At 45.5% G+C, this 8,861-nt stretch overlaps 1 non-coding gene across 1 annotated transcript; it reads right to left on the reverse strand.

Annotated features, from left to right (window-relative positions):
- Positions 1-8,380: 8,380 nt before the first annotated feature.
- Positions 8,381-8,522, reverse strand: LOC144130752 (U4 spliceosomal RNA). The gene has a single exon (XR_013314191.1). It is a non-coding gene; the product is annotated as a U4 spliceosomal RNA (small nuclear RNA).
- Between the last annotated feature and the right edge of the window lie 339 nt (positions 8,523-8,861).

Consider the following 8,861-nt stretch of genomic DNA (forward strand, 5'->3'; position numbering starts at 1 on the left):
ACTTCGTAGTTTCCCAGGGCTCTGCTCTTATTTTAGGCATTTCATTCTCAACTTTGCCTCAATTGCTGCCCCTTTGACTCAGCTGCTCGGCGCCAATGTCGATTTTTCGGCTTGGTCAAAAGCATGCGATGACGCCTACAACACCTTGCGTCATGTCCTCGCGGCACCTCCCATCTTGCGCCATTTCTACCCTGCGGCCCCGACTGAAGTCCACACAGATGCCAGTGGTATTGATCTCGGTGCAGTGCTCGCCCAGCGCAAATATAGATTCGACGAATATGTCGTTGCCTATGCCAGCCGCACACTTATCAAGGCTGAGTCTCACTACTCTGAAAAAGACTAGGAAATAGTGCCTCTCTACTGTGTGGGCATTACGCAAATTTCGCCCTTACGTGTACGGCTGTCCTTTCGACGTCGTTACGGGTCATCACACCTTTGTTGGCTTTCTTCACTGAAAGATCCTTCCTGCCGCCTGGCGCGATTGGCGCTGCGTCTTCAAGAATATAACATCCGAGTCGGCTACCGGTCGGGCGCAATCATCAGGACGCCGGCACCTTTCTCGCTGCCCTCTCCCCGTCTAACTTTCCAGTCTCTGCGAAATCGAGGCCCCTGTGCCGTCTCCCACCATCAGTGACCTGCCTTCTGAGCAGCGCAAGGTCCCCTGGATTTATGCTCTTCTCGACTTTCTCTCCGACCCATCGGCGGTTACTTCATCTCGCGCGCTGCGCCATCAAGCTTCACATTTTGAGATAACAGATAACCTGCTTTATCGCCGTAGTTATCATTCTGATGGACTAAAACGGCTCGTCGTCATTCCTCGCCACCTCCGGTCCTATATCTGCTCATGTTTTCACGCTGGCATGCAATGCGGCCACGTGGGCCTTTTCGAGACTTACACGTGCCTCCACCTTCTGGCGTGGTATGTACAATTTCGTGTTGAAATACGTACGCTCGTGCCCCGACTGCCAAAGCCGCAAGACAGCCACTAACCGTACTGCTTGTGAGTTGCAGTCGCTATCTTGTCCGCCTCGCCCTTTAGACCACGGTGGCATTCATTTATAAGGGTCCCTCTCGTATACTGCTTCTGCCAAACGATGGGTCATTGCTGCCGTCGATCACCTCACGAGTTATGCTGAAACCGCCGCACTCTCTGCTGCCATGGCGCCGGATGTCGCATTTGTTCTTCTGCGTCGGTTCATCCTTCGACACGGTGCCCCTCGTGAACTCCTCAGCGACAGAGGCCGCGTCTTCCTATCTGATGTCATCAAAGCTCTGCTCCGTGAGTGCAACGTCATCTATCGAACTTACACCACTTACTACCCTCAGACCAACGGCATCACTGAACACTTTAACTGAGCTCTGGGGGACATGCCGGCTATGTACGTTGGTTAAAACCACACGAGCTGGGACCTTATTCTCTCGTATATTACGTTCACATACAATAGTGCTACGCAGTCTACAACAAGATTTTCTCATTTCTTCCTTCTTTATGGCCGACATCCCTTCGTTCCCATTGATACTATTTTCCCCTATCACCCCGAAACATCTGAGTGCACCACCGTTTCCGAAGCCGCCAGGCACGCCAAAGATTGCCACCAGATCGCCCTGTCGCTCACGACAGCTACCCAGTCATACCCTTGAAAAATGCTGCCACGATGAAGATCAATCTCCCCAGCATTTCTCGCCCAGCTCTCTTGTCTTCTCTCTTGTCTTGATATCCCCGTTCTCCGGGCCTCTGCCGGAAACTGCTGGCTAAGTATCAAGGGCCTTAACGCATCTTGAAGCAAACATCTCCAGTCAACTATATTGTTGAGCCATTCAAGTCCTCACCCGATCTTCGACGCCGCGGCCGTAAGAATGTCCATACCAAGCGCCTCAAGACATACTACAGACCCCGCTGTCTTGTCCGCTCCTTAAGTCGCCAGGATAGCTCCTCTTCTGTCCGGGGGCCATTGTGAGGAAGACGACCTGCGTACGCGCGAGCCGTATGGCCATCGCCTGGTGCACGATACTGGCTGGACTAGCCGACCTCAGACTGCTATTGGCACTGCTTCCGCTAAGAAGCTTCTCCGAATAAACACCCCACCTTAAAAAGGGAAGTTTTTCCGAAGCAGTCAGGGTCGATCAATGCGGAAGCCGGTGGCCGATAACAGCAAAGGTAGCAAGCAGGGCCACCGGTATGGGTTTGAAGTCTTTTGTACGAAAATGCAGTCTAATTTTCTTTTCTGGCCTCGTCGGAAGATATTCTTCAATATAAATCTATTATGGAGACCTGACTGAGCACACATAAATCAAGAAAACTAAAAGAGATAATCCCCCATGCAGCTTTTTTCCAACGAGCGGAAAAAAACAACCTTGGGTACATCATCGAGTGAAGATAACGAAGTATAAGATTGTCGGTGAATGACAATCTGATTCCCACACTATCGGCTCTCAGCTGCGCATTAGAAAATCGAGTTCGTTGAATTCTCCGGAGTATGTAGGTACAACTTATGAACACGTTAAAGTAAGCTTCTTGGTTGTTTCACACTGAATGATGATCTGGGTTAAAACAAGCATGTAATGTTTCCACACAGCTTGTACCTGCTATCCTTTTATAGGTCGACAGATAAGCTCAAGAAGAGAAATTGTATTTGGCAAATTGCGGGCGTTACGGTCCCGAAGAGACATATGTCTAAAAGGGACGCTTTTTTATTTCACCTCCATCGAAATATGGCTGCGGTGACCGGGCTCTAACCCCTGATCTTGGTATCAGCAGGAGGGCGCCAAAGCTGCTCAGACACCACGGCTGTTCAAGCAGAACAATATTCTAAGCGCCGCTTTGCAGACTGATTGTTCACGTAACCATACTTTTATGCGGAACAGGATTTTTCGCCCACACCTGATGTGATCCAGCTTTCGCTTTTGCTTGTGGCACGTATTTCGATAAAATTTTATGCTATACCTTGCCTTAAGGAACGGGAAAATGACGTCAGGTTGCGTTTTCTTATCTTAACGCCAGTGGGTCCAAGCAGCGATAACTGCTTTGAAGAGATGCATTGTCTAGTAGGACATTAATGGCTAAGAAAGCGATCAAAAATTCATTTTTCCACATAGTAGTTTCAAAATTTGTCACGTCTTCATAACACGGGCAATCAGATACCATAGACGCGTAGTTTTTTTGTTACAATGCCAAGTAGGTATGAACACGCAACGGGTTCTTGTTCCTCATCATAGTGGAAAACGTGAGCTGGGAAGAAGCCGTGCCTCACGTCTGTAACAAGATTCTGTGTCGATTATTCATTTTGCCTGCAGAAAACATGAGGGGTGGTGCTACATCCTCGCAGCAGCTTTGCCTCTTGGTTTAGGCATGTTTGATACCGTGATACCGTGATACACGCGGATACCGTGAAACACTCGTGCAGACTCCAATCTGTGGATCCGGAAAGGAAGTATACGACCGAGCCGGAGACAATTGTGTAGGCGCCCTACGCCCTGTCCAAGAATGCTCCACTTCCACTTGTCGGACAAGAAACTAGGAGCATTCAAAGTAAAATCTAGTAAGTAGTTATGCGCGTATTATTTATACCATTCCGTATGCATATCGGTAAATGAAATCTGCCGTATTTTTCTGAAGATGAAAGTCAAAACAACCTCTGTGGTCTTTATTTTTGTTCTGAGAGCTATCACGTCACTTCGCTAATATTGGTACCGATATCAAGCTTCGTTTCCGCTTCAAAACGCTATATATACTAACCTCCGAATTAGATCTGTCGCGCATTAAAAAAACACAGAGGGCTGCTAGGTGAAGAGCTCATCTACGTATATGAAAAATAATTTCATATATGGCGGACCTAGTCACCAGTGAATACCTTTTGCGGTTCGCCTTCTATGTCACACAAAACGACAAAGATCGCACAAGGTGCTTCGTTCGAAACCAGTTTGATTCCACATCATTATCCAACTCAGAAAAACAATCCAAAACAAAATAGACTCAAAACCATTGGATCAAGCGGTCCAGTCAAATGTGAGTCGATATGGCTAGCAGCGAAGTACCTGCCGTTTTATTGCGTGCAACTGCCTTGCAACGGCAGCTGGTCAAAGTTGTTGGCCAGAATGGCGTCGCCAACCTGGCGCCAAGCATCGGTCGCAGTCCATAGCCGCATTTTAAAATCAGGCTGGTGATGCAGCGATATTTTAGGCGTGTGAAAATATTGTGGAGCAGAAAAGTTATTCTTTTTTTGGAACAACCTGCAGTGTTTTTTACTTTACCGTCTTGGATGTCGCATTTATTTCTGTATACCATAATGTTTGCGCGAAGCCGCCGGTATGAAATTCATTATAATATATGCGCATATTTACACGGCGTACAGCTTCACCACAAGCGTTCATCTCAAGGGCTCTTGATCTCTGAAAGTTTTTTAGGTACCTTAATTCAAACACCATTGGTTGAGTTTTTATCTTCCAACCATTTTACCCCAGCTGATTTCGGAGGCAGCAGCTTCACAACCTTTCACGGCACTAGACTGCAAGAATTTTAAGGCCTGCCTTTATTTTGGTAAATAAAAGGTGCGCACATTTCTGGGCAAACACGCGCAAGCACGGCAACGTCGCCTACATGATTTTTAGTAGCCGAATATTTATTTCTTTAGAACTTCACAAGCCTTATAGGAGTTGAAAACACTTCGTAATGCCTTATTGCTCATTTTTACAGCACAAACTTTCCTCGCTATGGGAGGCGCGTACAAGTTACAAGCTGAACCCGCAATCACGATCGTTTCAACTTAGTCGAAGTCGGACCGGAAACTAAAGCGAATTAAACAATGTATATAAATGCCAAGCATGCTTATCTACATGGAACCGTAACCTGATATGTGATTACTGTGCGGAAATAAGGAAATGTCAAAAACAGGTGTCAACGAAATCTGCCAACCTTGCATATTTATTAACTGCTTGGTCAAGTGTCAGTATGTTCCCTCATCGTTCTTGCATGCGGCGAGGAATGCGAAGAAAGTATATCCCCGGTTGGTCACATGTTACGTTTGCGTGAGCACAAGAAAAAGAAAAATGTTTCCAATGCAATTAACTTTTCTCTCTTAATGCGGAGCCAGCTTGAATGTTGTACAACCTTTGACTAGTGAATGACTAGGTTAATCATTCTAGGCTTTTTTATACCCCTTTGTGTACTTATTAAAATTTATTGACAAAGCAGGGATCCATATTTAGTGCATTGCAATATTTTAATAAATAAAACACCTGCTGTGGAAGAGCGCTACTCCTGCCTTCCAAAAAAAAATTGGGGGTGGTTTAGGCCTGGTTAAACCAGAAGTGCGGCGATAGCTACAGCTGGCTGAGTGGAACTTGGTCACGTGACCAACTACGTGGCGAAACACGTGATCAGCCACGGCGCCACGCCGCCGGCAGCTGCGCCGCACCACGTGACCAACCACGTGACAGCGTGGCGGTGAGGCCACAGGGTGGCGGCGCAGCCACAGGGCGGCACGACACCACGCAGAAGGTTCGTAGTGCTACCGTAATGTAGCTATCGCTACAAAAAAAAATCCGACCCAACCTCGCAGACGTTTTCTAACCGAGGCAAATTTATTCCCGCATCAGGAAAGCTCAGCATGAATACAGGCGTTAAATGTTATTCAAAACGTTTTAATATATCAAGAAATGAACTGTGGACATGTCTGCCTAAACACTGTGCGTTGTTGACTGCTGATAAGAGCTCTTAAAGGTGTGGCCCAGAGACTTTAACTGAAGTCGTACGCAGACGGTACGTTCCGAGTGTGTAAATCTGTGGCAACATTGAGCTCCTTCAGTTTTGGCTGCGCACTGTGTGGCTCTGCACAAGGAAAAAATGGTGGCCGATTGAGTGCGCTTAGGCTGAACGCGAATTAGCTGCACTGGCACTTCGGTTTTTACTTCGGTCCTCAAGAGGAAAAAATCTGCCATTAAAACTAAAATATATGCACCCCTCTCGTCCTTTCTTCTTTCACTCCCCCCTTTATCCCTTTCCTTACGGCGCGGTTCAGGTGTCCAACGATAAATGAGGCAGATACTGCGCCATTTCCTTTCCCCAAAAAACAATTATTACGCACCCCCGTTCTTGTACATACAAACAAAAGCAGATAACATTTTGAGATAAATGTTTCTACTGCTATTTGTGCCCAAAATATAGAGAAGCTAATAATTATGGACTTTCGCACTTTGTTCTCGGCAATAATAAGATTCGCTGGCCACCAATTGTTTTCTACTGAAATTTGGTTGTGTTTTATTTCATACGCAACTGTTTCTTCGGGAGATTGTGAATGGATTCACTTTCCCTAAGTCTAGGAAGTGCTGAATCCGTTTTATTCTCAAGTTCATATATTTCTTTCGAAACATTATTGTAGTGTCATCTCTGTCTTCATTGTGTCGTGTTTGTGTGCGCAAAAAAGAATTCTGAGAAATAACCAACTAGCCCCACAACGCGTATTACTGGATTATTCTAGATTTATTTCGCGTCCTTTTCTCACAGGAATTCTGTCGCTTAAGATGTGGCAACCTGCTAAAAAAGACAAGGAAACTGAACTAATTCTTCCTCATCCGCTCCACAACCCAATTGACGGGAGCACCACTGATGTAGCCAGACTACTGGTAGTTAAGAAATTCCACTGGAAAATACTACAGAGCCTGCCCCAAAATAGGACAAAAACTTAAGTCGTACTGTTGTTACGACGTATATTTTTGTAGTGTTACGACGATGTACGTCGTCAGGACCGCAGTGCCTCTGTCATTACTACAGAAGACTGCACAATACTACAAAAAGTTTTGTTGTCAATGTAAGAATTTGTGTTTTCAGATCACAAATTGGTGCACGAAAATCAGTTGTGACAACAGCAAACATCCTGTTGTGTTTTTTCTTATAGGGACAGAGGGCGACGGAAAAGACTGATGCAGTTCTGGAAAAAGGTCTACCGGCAGCAGCAAGAAACCTTTTGCCAGAAGTCGACAGAAAGGCCAGGGTGACGGCCTACCTTATGTCATGGAGGCTATTAAGCCTTGAGACTGCGCCAACACGGTGCTAATCCCCACGACAGAGCCCGCTAATAAGGTGCGTTCCTCACCGCTGACGCGGAAGCTCCAAAAGCTGGCCGCGAATGTCGGAACTGTCATAAGTTTCTTTCACTATATACATTTTTTTATTCTCTTCGTCTTTTCCATCGCCCAAGACAACGAAAGCGGCAGTGTATTGATTGTTTAAAGGGGCGGCGCCTATTTAGTTCTCTATGGTGTGCAAATTCATATTAGTCAGAGATGCCGATAACTTAGAGACATACACAAATGTTCAAAACAAGTAAGATCACGACAATCTTTCAAGATTGTCTAACGCGAAACATGCCTATTGATTCATTATTATTTAGGCTATTCAGAGCACGTAGAGTACTGCAAAAAATTGTACACCACTTACATCAAAATCTTAATTGCTTATTGACCACTCAATTTTTTCTACCCACATGACACATGGTAACTTAGTATGGGGTTTCAAGACACAGACCTACCTCAATATGACCGAGATCTTGCAGAAAAAGGCAATGCGCATCATTCATAAGATGTCATTTGACCCGACGAGTGCATATCTATTCCATCAACTCAAAGGCAATCTCGCAAGCCGGTTCAATGAGTACATGCTAATAGACAAGTACATAGCCGTCCTGGCTCAGAGGTTATGGTTCTCGGCTGCTGACCCGAAAGACGCCGGTTTGATCCCGGCCGCGGGAATCAAATTTCTATAGAGGTAAAATTCTAGAAACTCGGGCACTCTGAGATGTTATGGGACGTTAAAAAACCCCAGGTCGCAGATATTCCCAGAGTCTTTCACTACGGCGTTCCTCGTAGCCTGAATCACTTTGGGACGTTAAACACAAACCAAACCAAACATCAAGCAAAAAATCCGTCCCTTGCTGATAACTAGAACACACTGCAAGAATAATGCCAAACAGAAAAATCAGATATCTGTGATATGTGCCCCCGTGGTATCTTCCATTCAGCAGATCAAGTTACGTCGAGCAAAGATTAAAGCACCAGTTACCTGATATGTTAAGCAAGTTACACTTATTGGATATTCATGTTCATTCACTCTCACATCGTTCGTGGAGTGTTCACTGCCTTACATATTAGCGTGCCATTTGAACTGTGATTTCTATTGCAGCCATCTGATATACTGCCGTATGGATGTGATGAATTCTAATAGTCTTCGCAAAGCACTACGTACTGTGTTCCTCTTGGCTGTACCATTTTTTCTTTTTCCATGTTCTACCTCCAATTTCTCCAATATGCTACTTTTCGAAATTTGGAGCAAACCCCTAATTTTCACTGTCATTGCAAGTGCTTCACAACTTTTAACTATTTTTTTTCCCGTAGGGCCTGCCAAAAATTACCATAGCCGACGGTATTTCGCGTCGTCTCGGCGGGGTATTGGGAAAAGTTTTCAACTAGCAATAGTCGCCCCTCAGTTTGCACTTCACTCTATTTCGTCATTATAACAAGTCAATGCATACCAATTACCTTATGTGCGTATTCATTCCAGGGAGGACGCTGTTGCTGCGGCCGTTATAAGTGGGGGTGTAGCACGTACCATGGAAGCCAACATTCCAGCTGACCTTCTCGCCTTCCTCCAAGCATAATGTTACGGTGTTGAATAAAGGAACTTGTTTCAGATTGGTGATATCTGCGTTTACGTAGGTGGCCTTACCTCGTATGTCGCTGTAAGCAGTTTCCAGAGCTGAGATGCTGAGACAGGTTATCTCGATAACTCCTGATAACTTCGCCGCATGGACATAACCGAAATGTCTCGAAAGCATTTAACTGGGTTGGACTTTCATGCAGTCACTTTT

Source organism: Amblyomma americanum, chromosome 4, assembly GCF_052857255.1.
Source record: "Amblyomma americanum isolate KBUSLIRL-KWMA chromosome 4, ASM5285725v1, whole genome shotgun sequence".
Lineage (NCBI taxonomy): Eukaryota > Metazoa > Arthropoda > Arachnida > Ixodida > Ixodidae > Amblyomma > Amblyomma americanum.